The following is a 19,790-nucleotide window of genomic DNA, read 5'->3' on the forward strand; positions in this document are numbered from 1 at the left end:
ATAACGGTTTCAACGTCGTCCGCCAACAGATAGCGTAGCGGCATGGCTACCAGAGCGCCATCTGTGTCTTTAAAAGGGACTTCTCGCAGCCAGAAGGCAAATACCTGCCCCAAAAGTGCGGGGAAAGGCCCAAAAATTACTTAACAGGACTGACGCACTACTTCACACCATTCATCAATTAGCGACAGTAGGCACAATGCTTCCCCACGATGGCACCGACAAAGTGCGACAAGCCATCCTGCAAAACGCTAAACAGCTTCTATTTAAGTATGAAACACAGTAAAAGAAATGAAAGTACAGCCACCATCCCTACAAGCGAAAGGACAGCTCTGTGTGCCTAACACCTGTAAATAAAGAGCAATAAATAAAGTCTGAAACGTCTCTCTTACCTAACACGCATGCAGCAAAATCGCAGAAGGTATTAAGGCTCCGCCGCAACCCCACACACGCGCTCTCACGCGCCCACACACACACACACACACACACACACACACACACACACACACATACACAGACAGACAAAAAAAAAACTCACACACACAAGCACACACGAACCGTCAGAAGGCTCAATGTGGTGCAAGCGTGTGAAGCAAGCAGTCAACCACGGCAAGGAGATACACTCGTGCTGTCTACAGACGACTGAGCTAGTTAGAAAGCTGTGCCTTCCGAGTGGCAGGATGGTCCTTTCGGAGAATTGCCACACAGTTTGGACGTGCTGAGTCAGTTGCGTTACAATGCTCGTGTCATGGTCAGTGAATATTCGCACACCCATAGACGAGGTTTTGGACGTCCACGCAGCACAGACACCCACCACTATCGTCGTACTGTAAGGGCAGCAGTGGAAGATCTTGCAGCTACCACGGCACAGGTACAACGGCATGTGAGCACAGTTGTGTCAGTACGGACTGATTCGAACCGCTTATTAGCTGTGGGACTACGGGCACGCACGCCTCTAGTGCGTTTTCCACTCACACCACAGTATCGACGGGGACAGCTCGACTGGTGCCACCAGAGGATCACTTGTAAGATGGTATAGTGCGACGTGGTGTTCAGCGATGAAAGCATACTCTACCTGCACGCAAGTGATTTTCGTTAGCACGTACGACATAGACTTAGTGAGCACTTTCTGACAGAGTGCGTTCATCCAAGACTCACTGGCCCTAACATAGGCCTCATGGTGTGGGGTGCGAGAAGCTACAACTCTCGTTCACTTTTGGTGTGTCTGGAGGGGACACCAGCGAGGGCTCTGTATATGCAGGATGTTGCTAGACTTATTCTTTTCCTGTTCTTGCAACGGAAAGGTGATGTGTTTTTCCAACAGGATAATGCTCGCCCACACACTGCCCGTGGAACTCAACGCGCTCTGCAAGAAGATCAGCTGTTTCCTTGGCCAGCACGATCTCCAGGCTCGTCTCCAATCGAGCGTAAGTGGGATGTGATGAGACGAGAAGTGACTTGCGCGCCTCGTCAGCCAACAACTCCTACAGAACTAATTGAACAGGTCGATCAGGTGCGGCATAACGTATCCCAGATCCGTGTTCACCATTTGTACCATCGACTGGATGCCAGAGTCAAAGAATGCATTGCCACCCGTGGAGGCTACACCACTCTCTAATAAAATAAAAAAAATGTCGTTTGACGGCGGCGTCCCGTCCGGTAGACCGTTCGCCTGGTGCAAGTCTTTCGATTTGACGCCACTTCGGCGACTTGCGCGTCGATGGAGATGAAATGATGATGATAAGGACAACACAACACCCAGTCCCTGAGCGGGGAAAATCTCCGACCCAGCCGGGATTCGAACCCGGGCCCTGAGGATAGACAGTCAGTCGCACTGACCACTCAGCTACCGGGGGCGGACACCACTCACTAATATAGGTGTTTCATCACAGGTCGATACCTAGTACCTCAGAACCGCTTGTGCTATTGATTTAAATGTAAACTTTTAATGAACTCCTTATGCACTGATGCTTCAATATACCTTGAGTGAATTGGAAACCTCTAATAGGGAGTACGAATTTTTTTCCGGCTGTGAATGATGCCAAAAGCATGTAACTGTCGCGTGGCGTTCGATTGTGAGACGTCTATGTCCTGGTCACCCCTCCAACAAACGTACAGCGAAACCAAGAGGATTCGTGTCCGTCTACCCCGCTCCTTCATCCTTCGTAGCCGTAACAAACAAAATTCATTGAAACTTGGGATCGTGTCCTTTTAGTGAATAATATAAGTGGATTTGACTTACTGGCACTTTAGTAAATTTTGCAAAACATTAATTCTTACTGCAAAAGAGCTTTTACTATGTTTAATTAGTTAAGCTTGGATATATTCGTTCAAGGGTGTAATTTTTTGACAATTATGTCTTTTTAAACGCTTTTCAAAAAATTTTAGGAGCGTGGCAGGAAGGGGGGTTGGGGGCGGTGTCTGGGGTCATGTCGCCACTGTCCTCTCTGGCTGCAATATTTTTTGAGTCCTCAGTCTTCTGACTGGTTTGATGCAGCCCGCCACCTACCCGTTTCCTGTGTTAATCTTTTCATCTCAGAATAGCTCTTGCAACCTATGTCCTCAGTTATATGCTCAATGTATTTAAATCGCTGTCTTCTTCTATATTTTTTCACCTACGTCTTCCTCTGGAACCATGGAAGTTATCCCCGATGTCTTAAAAGATGTCTTACCATCCTGTCCCCTCTTCTTGTCAGTGTTTTCCATATATTCCATTCCTCAACGATTCTCTGAAGAACTTCCTCGTTCCTTACCTAAACAGTCCACGTAATTTTCAACATTCTTCTGTTGCACATCTCAATTGCTTCGATTGTCTTCTGTTCCGGTTTTCCCACAGTCCATGTCTCACTACTATAGAGTGCAGTGCACCAAACATACATTTTCAGAAATTTCTTCCTCGAATTACGGTCTATGTTTGATATTAGTAGACTTCTTTTGGCTAGGAATGCCCATTTTGCCAGCCCTCTTTGCTCCATCCGTCTTAGGATATTCTGCTGCCTAGGCAGTATATTCCTTAATTCCATCTACCTTGTGATCAGTTCTGACGTTAAGTTTCTCGCTGTTCTTATTTCTACTACTTCTCATGGCTTTCGGCTTTGTTCGATTTACTCACAGTCCACATTCCATACTCATTAGAATGTTCATTCTATTCAACACAATATCTAATTTTTGTTCAGTTTCACTGAGGGTCATCAGCGAATCTTGTCATTGATATACTTTCTATTATTTCCCCCATTTCTTGTTCGGTGTATAGAATGAGCAGAAGGAGCGAAAGACTGGACCCCTGTCCTACGCTCTTTTTAATCCAAGTACTTCGCTCTTGGACTTGCATTTTTATAGTTCCCTCTTGTCTGTTGTAAATATGGTATATTACCTGTCTTTCCCCTATAGCTTACCCCTATTTTTCACAGAATTTCGATCATCTTGTACTATTTCTTATTGTCGAACGCTTTGTCCAGGCCATCTCATATATATATATATATATATATATATATATATATATATATATATATACTCCTGGAAATTGAAATAAGAACACCGTGAATTCATTGTCCCAGGAAGGGGAAACGTTATTGACACATTCCTGGGGTCAGATACATCACATGATCACACTGACAGAACCACAGGCACATAGACACAGGCAACAGAGCATGCACAATGCCGGCACTAGTACAGTGTATATCCACCTTTCGCAGCAATGCAGGCTGCTATTCTCCCATGGAGACGATCGTAGAGATGCTGGATGTAGTCCTGTGGAACGGCTTGCCATGCCATTTCCACCTGGCGCCTCAGTTGGACCAGCGTTCGTGCTGGACGTGCAGACCACGTGAGACGACGCTTCATCCAGTCCCAAACATGCTCAATGGGGGACAGATCCGGAGATCTTGCTGGCCAGGGTAGTTGACTTACACCATCTAGAGCACGTTGGGTGGCACGGGATACAAGCGGACGTGCGTTGTCCTGTTGGAACAGCAAGTTTCCTTGCCGGTCTAGGAATGGTAGAACGATGGGTTCGATGACGGTTTGGATGTACCGTGCACTATTCAGTGTCCCCTCGACGATCACCAGTGGTGTACGGCCAGTGTAGGAGATCGCTCCCCACACCATGATGCCGGGTGTTGGCCCTGTGTGCCTCGGTCGTATGCAGTCCTGATTGTGGCGCTCACCTGCACGGCGCCAAACACGCATACGACCATCATTGGCACCAAGGCAGAAGCGACTCTCATCGCTGAAGACGACACGTCTCCATTCGTCCCTCCATTCACGCCTGTCGCGACACCACTGGAGGCGGGCTGCACGATGTTGGGGCGTGAGCGGAAGACGGCCTAACGGTGTGCGGGACCGTAGCCCAGCTTCATGGAGACGGTTGCGAATGGTCCTCGCCGATACCCCAGGAGTAACAGTGTCCCTAATTTGCTGGGAAGTGGCGGTGCGGTCCCCTACGGCACTGCGTAGGATCCTACGGCCTTGGCGTGCATCCGTGCGTCGCTGCGGTCCGGTCCCAGGTCGACGGGCACGTGCACCTTCCGCCGACCACTGGCGACAACATCGATGTACTGTGGAGACCTCACGCCCCACGTGTTGAGCAATTCGGCGGTACGTCCACCCGGCCTCCCGCATGCCCACCATACGCCCTCGCTCAAAGTCCGTCAACTGCACATACGGTTCACGTCAACGCTGTCGCGGCATGCTACCAGTGTTAAAGACTGCAATGGAGCTCCGTATGCCACGGCAAACTGGCTGACACTGACGGCGGCGGTGCACAAATGCTGCGCAGCTAGCGCCATTCGACGGCCAACACCGCGGTTCCTGGTGTGTCCGCTGTGCCGTGCGTGTGATCATTGCTTGTACAGCCCTCTCGCAGTGTCCGGAGCAAGTATGGTGGGTCTGACACACCGGTGTCAATGTGTTCTTTTTCCCATTTCCAGGAATATATATATATATATATATATATATATATATATATATATATATATATATATGTGTGTGTGTGTGTGTGTGTGTGTAAAAAAAGCTGAACTAGCTCAATACATTGCATGTTCAGCGTAAATTTCTTGTCACTGAGAAGCTTAGATGAAGAGCAATTAAAGCATACATCAAACTGACTTTCAGAACCTGTAACAAAAGCTTAACTTCCACTGTAGACATAATTTTCCGATGTAAATAAAGATGTCAGTCGGCAATATGGCCGACGCTGCGCTGTTTTTGTTCACCATGCAAAGAAGAAGCGGCTGTACCACGCTTATAAACGGAGAAAATAGGAACAACAAGAAGCAGAAGATAAAGTAAAATAATATAACCAGTTATATTTTGTAAATATGCAGCTCGACAAGTGTAGCAGACAAACAAAATGGTTATCTTCCGCAGGGCAGCTGCCAGATTCAAACTGATTTTTTAACAATGTGCTGACTGAAAATTTAAGTACGTATTACGCCAACTGAATATGGACGAAAGCCCGAAAGGCGTATTGGTGTAAAACATATATAAAAAGTAATATGTTGGCAGTTAAGTTCTGATACATGAATATTAGAAGTATGAAATATTTTTGTTAAGGCATGCTGTCTAAATATGATATTTTATAATGCTTCGCAGCACATTTTTCAGAAGTGAAAATATTGTCTGCCTTTCATAATGAGAAAATGATCGCAAGGAGAGGATATGGATATTCTTACTCCAAAACAACTAGGGGAGAACCCGAAGTATAATGTGTGTCCAAAGATAAGTTTCTCATTTGCTCTGGTATCATCGACTTCAGATAAATTGTAATATTCTGAACTATGGTGATGAGGTCTGCTTGCTTAGCTGGGTGGTAAGTGCTTGCATCCCCTGCAAGCAGGCCCGTGTTCGATTCCCGGCCGGTTTGGAAATGGTATGGGTGTATGTTGTCCTCATCATCGTTTCATCCTCATCACCGGCGCACAAGTAGCCCAATGTGGTGTCGAATAAAATAAGACTTGCACCTGGCGGCCGAACTTCCCGAGTGGGGCCTCTCGGTCGAAGATGCCTACGCTCATTTCCATTTTTTATGGGGATATCAGTTTAATAAGCCACTGCTGCAAAATACTACCACTAATTCTTGACAGACGAATGGAAAAACTGGTAGAAGCCGACCTCGGGGAAGATCAGTTCGGATTCCGTAGAAATGTTGGAACACGTGAGGCAATAATGATCCTACGACTTATCTTAGAAAATAGATTAAGGAAAGGCAAACCTACGTTTCTAGCATTTGTAGACTTAGAAATAGCTTCTGCCAATGTTGACTAGAATACTCTCTTTCAAATTCTGCAGGTGGCAGGGGTGAAACACAGGGAGCTAAATGCTATTTACAATTTGTACAGAAACCAGGTGGCAGTTATAAGAGTCGAGGGGCATGGAAGGGAAGCAGTGGTTGGGATGGGAGTGAGACAGGGTTGTAGCCACTCCCCGACGTTATTCAACCTGTATATTGAACATGCAGTAAAGGAAACAAAAGAAAATTTGGAATAGGAATTAAAATACGTGGAGAAGAAATAAAAACTTTGAGGTTTGCCGATGACATTGTAATTCTGTCAGAGACAGCAAAAGACTTAGATGAGCAGCTGAACGGAATGGACAGGGTCCTGAAAGGAGGATATTATATGAACATCAACGAAAGCAAAACGGGAATAATGGAATGTAGACGAATTAAATTGGGTGATGCTGCAGGAATTAGATTAGGAAATGAGACGCTTAAAGTAGTAAATGAGTTCTGCTATTTGGGGAGTAAAATAACTGATGGTGGTCGAAGTAGATAGGATATGAAATGTAGACTGGCAATGGCAAGGAAAGCGTTTCTGAAGAAGAGAAATTTGTTAACATTGCGTATAGATTTATGTGTGAGGAAGTCGCTTCTGAAAGTATTTGTATGGAGCGTAGCCATGTATGGAAGTGAAATGTGGACGATAAATAGTTTGGACAAGAAGAGAATAGAAGCTTTCGAAATGTGGTGCTACAGAAGAATACTGAAGATTAGATGGGTAGATCACATAACTAATGAGGAGGTATTGAATAGAATTGGAGAGAAGGGAAATTTGTGGCACAACTTGACTAGAAGAAGGGATCGGTTGGTAGGGCATATTCTGAGGCATCAAGGGATCACCAGTTTAGTATTGGAGGGCAGAGTGAAGGGTAAAAATCGTAGAGGGAGACCAAGAGGTGAATACACTAAGCAGATTCAGAAGGATGTATGTTGCAGTAGGTACTGGGAGATGAAGAACCTTGTACAGGATAGAGTAGCATGGAGAGCTGCATCAAACCAGTCTGTGGGCTGAAGACCACAACAACAACAACAATTAGTGTTATGGAATTATCGTATATAGGCTCAAATCAAGATAAGACAATTTTTATACAAGTAGAGTAGCCCACAAAAAATAAACTGTTCTCTAATATGGAATGTGAAACGACGTTGTCCATCACAGCATCGAAACAACCTGAATTTGGATCAACGATATTACTGATTAGTTTGTGAGGGGCAAAAACAGCAATGACTCACTTTGGAACAGTCGTGAGAGAATCTGATGCGATTGCAATTTAATGTCCAAACGAATCTCAGCCAACTTCAAGTATAAGGTGCTCACCACTTGGTTCATTCGCGTGATGACTTATCTTGTAGTATGCAACTTGCTAAACAATATCCGTGGAAATGAAAGTTGTGGTCCATGAGAGAAGACTTGTCGATTAATTAAGCGTACTGCAGAACAAAATATCAATAATCTCTTCGCTATACCATCTGTTTTGGTTGTAGTGGAAGTACGTGTTGTTACCATTGTTGATTCCTATGCAAGGAATCAGTAAGTGCTCACAATATTGGGATGTTTTTCTTGAATATGTTGTATGTAGGCTGTTTAGGTTTTTATATTGGTAACGCCACGTAGCGCTCTGTATGAAAATCACTGGCTGTGCTGTGTGCAGTCTGTGGCTGGCTGGCATTGTTGGAATATCCGCTATTGCAGTGTTGGGCAGATGGATGTGAACAGCGCGTAGCGTTGTGCAGTTGGAGGTGAGCCGCCAGCAGTGGTGGATGTGGGGAGAGAGAGCGCGGAGTTTTGAGAGCAGATGATATGGACGTGTCCATCAGAGACAGTAAATTTGTAAGACTGTATATCATGAACTGATATATGTATTATGACTTTTGAACACTATTAAGGTAAATACATTGTTTGTTCTCGATCGAAATCTTTCATTTGCTAACTATGCCTATCAGTAGTTAGTGCCTTCAGTAGTTAGAATCTTTTATTTAGCTGGCAGTATTGGCGCTCGCTATATTGCGGTAGTTCGAGTAACGAAGATTTTTGTGAGGTAAGTGATTCGTGAAAGGTATAGGTTAATATTAGTCAGGGCCATTCTTTTGTAAATATTTCTGAAAGTCAGATTGCATTGTGCGTAAAAAATAATGTGTCAGTTAAGTGATGATCAGAATAAGTAAAGAGAGAAACGTCTGAGTACGTTCAGTTCTGCTCAGCTGTTTGAAAAACAAATAACGTAGAGGTTTTCCAGCACTGTCATTTATAAAATTTTTCTAAGGGGATGTTACATATGGCGACCCTGCCAGGATACCTCACTGGAATCTTCTGGTTTTTTCCTTGTAGTTTGTGTAATTAGTGTAGGTATTATTTATTGCTAACACATAATCGTAGAGAGAATCTTCTTAGTGTTGTAGTTTTTCATTGTTGTACAGTAAAACAGATGTTGCATGCATGTAGATTTGCACCAAGTTTTTCACAGCAGTGTTTGCAATTAATTAGATATTATTTTAAGTGCTGTTTTAATGTGTTTTCTTATTTTTGCTGTTCAAATTGTGCTTTTCTTGTTATAGTGTGAAATACTTGATAATTATGGCGTGTGAAAAACGTAACACTAGACTCCAAAGTAAATTGAGAAATGATAATGATGACGAGCGTAGCTTATCAGCATCTCCGAATAATGAATTAACAGACATTCAAAGTAGTAATTTGGTAATTGTGCATAGGGAAATGGAGCGGGCACAAATAATGGTGTAGACAGTGAAACAGGTATACTTGAAAAAAGAGACAGCATTGGTCGTATATTTTTTACTATCGCAAAATCGATTTTCTGTCACTGAGTGACCATCTTCAGTGCTATATTGTATAACTTAAATTAGGATGCACTGTTGTCACTAAGCTTACGGCAATCACATAGACTATGAGTCTATGTGATTGCCGTAAGCTTAGTGACAACAGTGCATCCTAATTTAAGTTATACAATATAGCACTGAAGATGGTCACTCAGTGACAAAATCGATTTTGCGATAGTAAAAAATATACGACCAATGCTGTCTCTTTTTTCAAGTATACCTGTTATCTGGTCGTAGTGCACAAGACAACATGGAGTCGCCAATCAATCGACAGTGAAACAGTTAGTGAACAGGAAAGCATTATAGATCGATCGGTCGGCAACAGCTCGCCTCAGGATTCCGAAATGACAGGACACAATCTTGCAAATACTGTAGATTCATGTTTTGCGCCCTCACCGTTTTCTCAAATAAGTCAAGACACATTTTCTGCTTTTCGAAATGCGAATATTGCCGGTTCAAATGCGCTGCCGAATAGCACTGAGGAACATGTTTTAGACACCAGTGCATTGTTATTAGAATTAATGCTACAAATAGGACAAAAGCTTCAAAAGTTAGACACAATGGAACAAAATCTTCAAAAGTTAGACACAATGGAACAACACCAGAGACAAACACAGCAACAGTTAAACGCAATGGAATAAAATCAAAAACAGTCACAGCAACAGCTTCAAAAGTTAGCCACCACGCTTGAACAAACATGTGAAGGTTTAACTGCTGAGTTACTTAAAATCGAATCGAAATGTCAAAAAGTCTGTAATGACATAAAAACACAAATTTGTGAGCATTTCCAACCTATTTTTTCGCGTCATTAAAATGCATTACAGAATCACGAAGCAGCCATAAAGGAACTGGAAACTATTGTTCATGAAAATCACGACACCTTGCAAGCTAAAACTGACTCAGTTGCATCTACCGATACAGTTACGCAACTTGCCAAAACTCAGGAAAACTTAAAGGACACAGTAGACACGATTTCAACACAGATGGACACTCTGAAACTTGGTTCAGAAAAACACAATGAGGAAATAAGTTCACTGTCGGAGAAAGTAGCCGAACTTTCGGATCAGTTCACTAACTTATCTACAAAAGTAGATGATGATCTGAATGACAGAAGACCCATAACTTTCACTGACATAGAAGAGTATGAACAAATTAGAAAATTCCAACAAAATCAAAATCAAATCAATACATAGTACAAAAGAGAAATCCGGGAAGTACAAGATCAGTTGGCACAAGTAATACAAGAATTACATATTTCAGAGGAGACTCGCGCTCCAATACGGGAAGAGGGACATATAAATACGGAACAGACACAAAATAATAACACAGGGCACTTCGAAAATTGTGAAATAAATTGGCAAGGTACACCGAATTTTGAGATGGAACCGCCGAAACGACGTAACAATGACCGACATGCTACTCGCCGACATGATGATTTTGACTATAAGCTGTTTTTTGCTGCACGCAAATCCAAAACATTTATGAATTCCGGCAACGACATTCATCCACAAGCGTGGCTTCATCAATTCTCTCATTGTTTTCCTTCCAACTAGTCATTAGAGCACAGATTAGAATTTATGTGTGGCTATTTAGAGAATGAACCAGCTGTAAAAATGCGATCGGTCATTCACAATTGTCACTGTGAAGGAGAATTTTATCATGCCTTCCTCTCAGCATATTGGTCTCAAGCTACAGAAGACCGAGTAAAACATAGCATCATAGTGATGAAACATTTCGAACAATCTGAATTTTCCAGTCTTGTGAAATATTTTGAAGACATGTTGCATAATAATCAGTATCTTTCAAACCCATACAGCCGCTCAGAACTCATCCGCATTTGCTTAATCAAATTGCCTGAACATTTACGACATATTAATTTGGCAGGACGTTGCAAAAACAACATTGAAGCTTTTCAGGGACTGTTACAAGAATTGGAAATTGACACTGACAATTGCGGGACGCGAAAACAGGAACATAACAATTACAGGTCACATCCGTCACAATTCTGCGATGAAAGTAATAATAACTGGACACGACAAGGCTATTCTTACAACGCAAATCGTTACCAAAACAGACACCACCTGTATGACAACCGTTGGCAGAGTAGTAATCATTACAGGGAAAGATCACCTCTCTGCGGTAATGACTATCGCAGAGACAATCAGAGAAACAGACAATATGGGAACCAAAATAATTATTATCAGGTGAGACAAAATAACTTCAGACGCAACAGTCCACCGCACAGTTACGATTCCGGGAGAAGTTCTCCACCACATGATCGACAAATAAGAAACTATGGAAACTACCGACATAACAACAGATCTGAATTTCATCACAACTGGCGGGATTCAAACAGGGCAGGGCCCTCTCAGCAAGGTGAATTTGTAGAAGTTACGTCTCCTAATCCCAATAACGATGCGCGCCAACAAAGAGACAGTAGACAATGACTCACTCCGCTGGCAGCCACAAAACATACGACGACGTAGTATTGACAGGGATGATATCGACGGCTTATTTGACTGTAATGAGTTAATTCAGATTAAAATTCAAGCAATTGAGAATTGTAATGACACTGATAGGCAGGATCTTTTTGAGATTTTACAAGCACATTCTACGGTATTTACTCACAAAACAGGAAGAGTCAAGGGATTTCAATACCAATTTTGTGTTCGTGAGCATACTAAATTTTGTGTTAGACCACACTTAATTCCAGCACATTGTAGGGACCGTGTTAGAACAGAAATACAATCTATGCTTGACGAGAGCATTATTGAGCCTGTAGTAAGCTCATACAACAATCCACTATACGTTGTTGAGAAGAAAAATGGATCGATCAGGCTTGTCTCACATTAGAGACAAATCAATTCTATCATCATTCCTGAAACAGACAGGCCGCAAACGTTGGAAGAACTTCTTCAACATTTTAATGGTGTAAAAGTGTTGTCTTCTATTGATCTTAGATACAGCTTTTATCAGATCGAACTTCATCCAGAATGTAGAAAATACACAGCTTTTCTTTGTTTCGGCGTTTGTTATCAATTTCGGAAACTTCCTTTTGGGGTTGAAAATTTCTTCGGCAGCATTCATTCGTGGGTTAAATTCCATATTACATGAGTTCTTAAAACGTCACATCACCTTATATGTGAACGATATTCTGATAGCAGATGCCTCATGGGAACAACATAATCGCATCCTCAACAGTGTGTTACGTACTTTTGCAGAATCTCGAATTACAGTTAACTTGGAAAAGTCTGAATTCGGTAGGTCAAGGTGAGGTTTTTGGGACATATTATTTCTTCTGAAGGCATTCAGCCGGATCCTGAAAAGTTAGAAGCAATCAGAGCCATTCCAGTTCCATCCACGAAAAAACAAGTCCGCAGCTTTCTAGGTCTCGTAAATTTTTACCGTCGTTTTCTGAATATGCAAATTCTAGTTACACCAAAACTTTGTTCTCTCACTGGAAAAAATACTATTTGGAACTGGGACGAACAGGCACAGTTGGAATTCAATTCTTTGAAAGAAGCGCTACGTAACGCGCCAATACTAGCTCATCCAGACCTGCCGCAAGATTTCTGCCTTAGCACGGATTCTTCTAAAGTCGGTCTTGGTGCCCATTTACTTCAAGAAGCCGTAGAAAATGACACTACTGTTCAGAAAACCATTGCTTTTGGTAGCCGAGTGCTAACAAAATCTGAAAAAAATTATTCCGTTACTGATTTAGAAGTTTTAGCTATCGTTTGGGCATTTAACAACTTCCGTTTCTTTCTTTCTAGTAAACACGTAAAAGTATACAGTGATCATCGTACATTACAATTTCTTATGTCTTCAAAATTAAATCATGACAGGTTAAGACGTTGGGCTTTGTTTCTGCAAGAATTCCGCTTCATAATAGTCTACATTCCCGGCAAGGAGAACATTGTTGCGGATGCACTGTCACGTGCACCGGCTGGGCTTGAGAAAAATAGCACAGAAGGCAACGTCGAGAAAAATTTCAGTATTCTTTACATTCAGAAAGTCGCCTTTGAAACCTTCATTACCACATCTTTAAAGGACATTGCTCATGAACAGGATAAAGATCCGATCTGGAAAGACATCAAAAGCAAATGGCATGAAAAGACACAAACACAGGTTCGGCATTATTATCTGGTTAGAAACAATATACTTTTCAAACGCTGCACTGTTGATGACAAGCTATGGGTACTTTGCATTCCTGACGATTTTGTTAATAAGCTCATTTGGTACATTCATTTCAGCTACGCACATTTTGGTCCACGAAAATGTTATCATATTCTTCGGACGACTTGTTATTTTAACAATATGAAAAAGAGAATTTGAAGAGTCTTGTCTATTTGTAAACTTTGTCAAAAAGCTAAAGCATCTACTATTTCACATCGTGCTCCGTTGTTTCCTATCATTCCTTCTAAATTAAAAGAATTTGCTGCTGTTGATCTCTTGGGACCCCTTGCCAGAACATCGAATGGATTTTCGTACGTTCTAGTAGCTGTTGAACTTACTTCAAAACTTGTTTCTTTCACACCGTTACGCAAAGCCACTGGACGGTCTGTATCCGACGCCTGTGGTAAACATTTCTTACGTGAAGTTGGACACGTTAGTAGAGTCTTTTCAGATAACGGACCGCAATTCAGATCTGCTGTTTGGTCACGCATGCTTCAGAATCATAAAATCAAACCTGTTTTTATTTCATTGTACTCACCACATTGTAACCTGTCTGAAAGGATTATGAAAGAAATCAATAAGCTTTGCAGACTTTATTGTGACAGAAAGCATCAGACAGATATTTACACTTATTTCAAAATGTGCTGAATGAAATGCCTCATGACTCCACTGCTTTACCACCTATTCTTGTACTGAAGAATGAAGAACCACCGAACAGAATCAAAGAGCTTGTACCTTTTCCGAATACACGTAAACTTCGACACAAAGACATAATTGATTTGGCTATTAAGAATACAAATTCTGCAGCAGACAAAAGGAGAAAACTACACGGTAAAGCAAATGCAAAGAAATTACATATTGGTCAGAAAGTTCTCCTTAAAGCTCATTCATTGTCACATAAGAAGAAGCACTTGACTCACAAATTCTTTCCGATTTACAATGGACCTTACAGAATCCGACGTATACCACATGATAATTGCGTTGAAGTTGAAATTCTGCGTACTAGGAAAAGTAACGGATTGCACCACATTTCACATGTAAAACCGTTTATTGAGAGATAATCTGCTTTTTAACTTAGTCTTTGCTATAAAATTTTTCACTTAACGTTACTAGTACTCTTTGTCACACTTAGAAACTGTTAACATGCAATAATGTTTGAAGTTAACTCTCCAGTCAAGAACCTAGGCAACTTATTTAGACAGTAATTACGAATGCATTTTTATAGTGCACAGACGATACAGTGTTGTTGTGTGTACATTCTCTCTTGTTCGTTGCATGATTACGTAACGACTATAAGGCTTACATATTTAGAACATACACAGGTACTGCTAATGACATTGTAATGCAACATTTTTGTTTACTTGAAAAAAAAATTATGGATTTAAAGTGCTTTCTGAGAGATACCAGCTGACACAGTGGTTAATTTATTTGACAGCTACACGACTATATCACGACGCTACTAATGAGTGACCTAATTTATATTATTGCTTTTGCGCTGTATCTGTTTTATATCTGCACAGTTTTTTGTATTATTCTGGAAAGTGAAACATGTTTTAGTAGTAACTTTTGTGGTATAGCTACAATGAGATAGCCTTTTCCGTAGCACAACAATACGTTACTGTATGGTACTTTCTTGATCATGGTAAGGTACGTAATAAATATGATATCTATAAGCATAGCATTTCACTTTTGTTTATTACGAGGTAAGTACATTGACTTCTACAGAACTTTACTTATGGACGACGATAATTACGACACTTGTCACATTTTTTACCCTTCAGTAATGACAGAGATTATCTTAGAACAAGACGCACAGTTTAGCGCTACAGTACACATATTTGAGTGATTAATTTTGTACTTAAAACATTTATTTTTAAAGATTTTTGAATTACAAAGATGCAAAGGTTTTCCGTGATACATTTCGTTCCATTGCTGTATTCTGTAACACCTGAGGGTATAATTACTTTAATCCTCAGGGGGGTACACGCTTACTTTGTGTACCATGTGTTTGGCAAGCACAAGGAGCCCTAGCTAAAATGGTATTTGCTTATACAACCTTACACATCGCCACCATATTTCTCTAACACATAATTACACAGCTATCTGATCATTTAACTGAGAGAGGCTAACATTTTTTTTACTACGTCAGTGACACATGTTGACGCAATTACACAGCTGGATAACTTCACACTTATGAAATTGTATTTTGTCTGTACTTTGCGAACTCTTCATATTTTTTCCGAACCAATTGATACTATGAGAGCTTTGAATGATGTATTTGGTATGGGATCATAATTTTTGAAGTGGTTTGAGGTATATGACACTACTGATATGAGCAGAGAATTTTTTTTAGGTTTTGAATTTATTACAGAAAGCTACGACGTTTTTGAGATTTGACTGAGGTGTTATGATGTTATTATTACGACGACAATGTGTATTATGCTGTTGAGGTATGTTTATGATCATTAAGCTGATGCTACTGTATATGAGGATTACGTGTTTATATGTATATGAATAATGAATAGAAGTTAGGGACTATGGTATGTGAAAACAGATGTTGGAAACCAAGAATCGTACTTTAAGAGTTATGACTTATGTGTCCATGCATGAATGTATCACAACACTGCTATTCATGTGATTTAGTTTCTACGCATTTCTACTGTAATTTTTCGATCTGTCAAATTTTTTTATATGAAACTGTCACTTTAGCGGAAACTGCTGTCGTAAAGTTAAGTGACCTTCACATAATGTATTGTGGGCGCCCAGCTGGGCCAGTCGCCTGGAGAAAAAGCCATTAGGTGGAGAAAAAAAGAGGCTATTAACCTCGCTATTGACAATCCTTTGTAGAAAGCATCGCAAATATGACACTCTATTACTTGGAAACATATGATTATATTGTGGAGCTCGTACTTTGTGCTACTTACTGAAATGCTTATGAATTGATGGGAAATATTCTTACATCTGCACACCTGATTATGACAAGTGTCTTTCTACGAGAGTTGAGAGAATTTCTACTGACTTATGAAATGCCACGTGGCTATTGAATGATGTTTTTATGCTTTGCTTTGTACATTGTTGGTTACATCTGGTTTCCAGCTGTGTTGCAGCATTGGTTTTATAAAATAAAATTAAATGCATTTGCAATGTGAACACTTTCTGTCAACAGATCTATTAAGTACTAATTTTATGATCCACATTCTTCGAAAAAGGAGCACTTGGAAAGGAAAGAACAATAAGAAGGGACTAATAACAGTAACTGCATACAAATTTTCTTTTCAAGTACTTGGTAATTTTTTTGTAAAATAAGTTGTTGTGGTGCACCACTTTAATGATATAGACACTAAGATGTGAACAGACGTTTCCCTTCTCTGCACTATTGTCTTTAGTGTACTATTTTTTCTGCTTGTGGGTTTTTCATGTTTAGATATAAGTTATTGCATTTGCTGCTGCTGTTTGCCGGGCATAGTTCTACTGAATTTTACATTGTATTAAGCCAGTTTACTACTGATTTATTTTTCTTGTTGCTGCACATTGGCTTATATTAGTTGTAATGTTGCATTTGCTTTGCTAATTTAGATATACTGCTGCTTGCTTTACCAATTTGCATTTTTTTTGTCATTGCTGTTTGTGTTAATTGTTTTGTACTGCTGCATTGCCTCATCCCTTCGTTTATGTATCTGAGCTCAGTAGATTTAAGTTAGTTTAAGAGGGGGGATACTACATAAGAAACTAACTATGGAGAATAGGGTAACAATGCATTGGGAAGTTATATGAAAAAGATTTGGGCCAAAATGAGTAGTGTACAACAATGAAGGATAATTATATTGAAAGAGGATGTTAACAAAAAAGTAGGCTTTAGGGACAACAGGTATAGATAGGATCTTTTTTTTTTTTTTTTTTTTTTGCAGGAGCAAATTTTTGAAATAAGGGGAAAGATCTATGGAATACAATTTTGGATTGGACTGCAGTACCAGATGTCTCACTGAAAACAAACCCTGTCCTTTCCTTTTGTGTTATCCCACTATGTGTTTGTGTACCCTTGTGTATTTGTATTCTTCCTGTCCTTATGTGTTTATCTGATAAGAGTTATGTTGTAGAATTTTTCTAATAATGTGTTATTTACTTTGTAAAGATGTTTAGACATTATTTATTCTGTTCTGTTTTAATGCTCATGTGTGAAATTAATGTTTCAAAAACTATTGTCATTATTTTATTTATTTACTTATGTCATAATTGCTGTAACACTGATGTATATGTTTATTTCTATTCTTTTGTAAAGCCTGTATTACTACAAATGTTATCTATATTATTATATTTTTAATGATGCTTTCTGTATCTTTGTAATTGTATTCTCATGTTATAAAATTGTAATTGACACCAGTTCATCAAATTATGTAACCTTTAAGCATTCATTTCACTGCACACATTTCTGTTGGTCATAGTACATGCACAATATGTGAGAAGTTGGGACTGTTAGTGTTTGCACATGTGTTAATAATTCAGCAAGGGACCAATTAACAGCATTGCTGGTTCAAAGGCCAAATCCAAAAACTTTGTGAGTGCACAAGTGGTGGTTTATGAACTTGCTCTATTGTCCGCAAGACTCTTCGATGGTGATTGTGCTCCTGCACAGTCACAATAGATGGCTGCTGGTCGTCTCTACAAGGACTACAGTGGATCTACATCTTTATGGCCCAACAATACCATTACTTCTTCAAGAACTGCAGTGGGTCTCCACCTCTGGTGGCCCACCAATACCGTAATCTCTAACAGGACTATAGTGGTCTGCTCTGTGATGACCTACTTATCAATATTCTTCAAAACTTCGACTGACTCTGCTGTGGGTTTGCTCTGTTGTGGCCCATTATCTGTCTGCATGACAAGAGTCAGCATTGTCTTTCCGTTGGAAGGACAACACTACTTCTTCAAGACTGCATGAATCCACTAATTCCATGTGCATTTTCTTTTACTGCGCAGACTTTGAGAGAAAAATAAACTCCAATTAATACTGTGATGAATAATCAGGATTGTCTTTATGGATTGTGAGAAAAATTTAGCTTTTGACCAACATTGTATCGATAATTGTGTGCATTTGATATATTTGTTAGCGTTAATATAAAAAATTTTTAACAAATCTTTATTGGCCAGTGCCCAAAACAATTTGTAAATGGTTTTTTGGGGAGCATGGGGGCTATGTAAGTAGGCTGTTTAGGTTTTTATACTGGTAACGCCACGTAGCGCTCTGTATGAATATCACTGGCTGTGCTGTGTGCAGTCTGTGGCTGGCTGGCATTGTTGGAATATTAGCTATTATAGTGTTGGGCAGTTGGATGTGAACAGCGCGTAGCGTTGCGCAGTTGGAGGTGAGCCGCCAGCAGTGGTGGATGTGGGGAGAGAGAGGGCGGAGTTTTGAGAGCGGATGATCTGGACGTGTGTCCATCAGAGACAGTAAATTTGTATGACTGTATGTCATGAACTGATTTATATATTATGACCTTTGAACACTATTAAGGTAAATACATTGTTTGATCTCTATCAAAATCTTTCATTTGCTAACTATGCCTATCAGTAGTTAGTGCCTTCAGTAGTTAGAATATTTTATTCAGCTGGCAGTATTGGCGCTCGCTGTATTGCAGTAGATCGAGTAACGAAGATTTTTGTGAGGTAAGTGATTCGTGAAAGGTATAGGTTAATGTTAGTCAGGGACATACTTTTGTAGAGATTACTGAAAGTCAGATTGCGTTGCGCTAAAAAAAATATTGTGTGTCAGTTTAGTGATGATCAGAATAAGTAAAGAGAGAAATGTCTGAGTACGTTCAGTTCTGCTCAGCTGTTTGAAAAACAAATAACGTAGATGTTTTCCAGCACTGTCATTTATAAAATTTTTCTATGGGGACGTTACAATGTGAGCGAGTTTTATGATGTTCTGCCCGCTAGTTATTAAAATTATGACTAAATAGCCATATGTCGGAGAAGAAAACGAAACTTCATTCGCCGTGCCACCGTCCCCAACGCACGTTGTGCTACATTTTGTTTAGTTTTGTTTTTACAGCAATAATTTCTGGTGTTGTTAATGCGAACGGCACCGTATCTGTAATGAAACAGGTATACTGATGTATTCAGCTTGGTGTAACATTCTGAGTCTAGTAACTATTCTCACTGCTCTACCTCTACAGCACACTTGTACTCCGAAAGTCATCTTAACGTTCTTTGACGATGGGTGCTTCGTATACCACCATCACCATTCGCCTGTAGTGTTTCATTCAGAAAAGATGTGCAGCATGATAGTCAGAAAGCCTCATTAGAAGCTCGAATTTCTCTCATTTTGCTGTCATAAACATTACGTGAGACATACTCTATGCAAAATGACCTTTCGGTGTATAGGACAAATGAGACCAACTGCAAGTTATGCTGAAAGAGTTAAAAAAGTGTGTACTATTTTTCCAGCAGAACATTATTTATGGAGCTATCGCGCCATTTCTGTAGCTCACAAATGACAAGCTGG

Source organism: Schistocerca cancellata, chromosome 5 (assembly GCF_023864275.1).
Source record: "Schistocerca cancellata isolate TAMUIC-IGC-003103 chromosome 5, iqSchCanc2.1, whole genome shotgun sequence".
Taxonomy (NCBI): domain Eukaryota; kingdom Metazoa; phylum Arthropoda; class Insecta; order Orthoptera; family Acrididae; genus Schistocerca; species Schistocerca cancellata.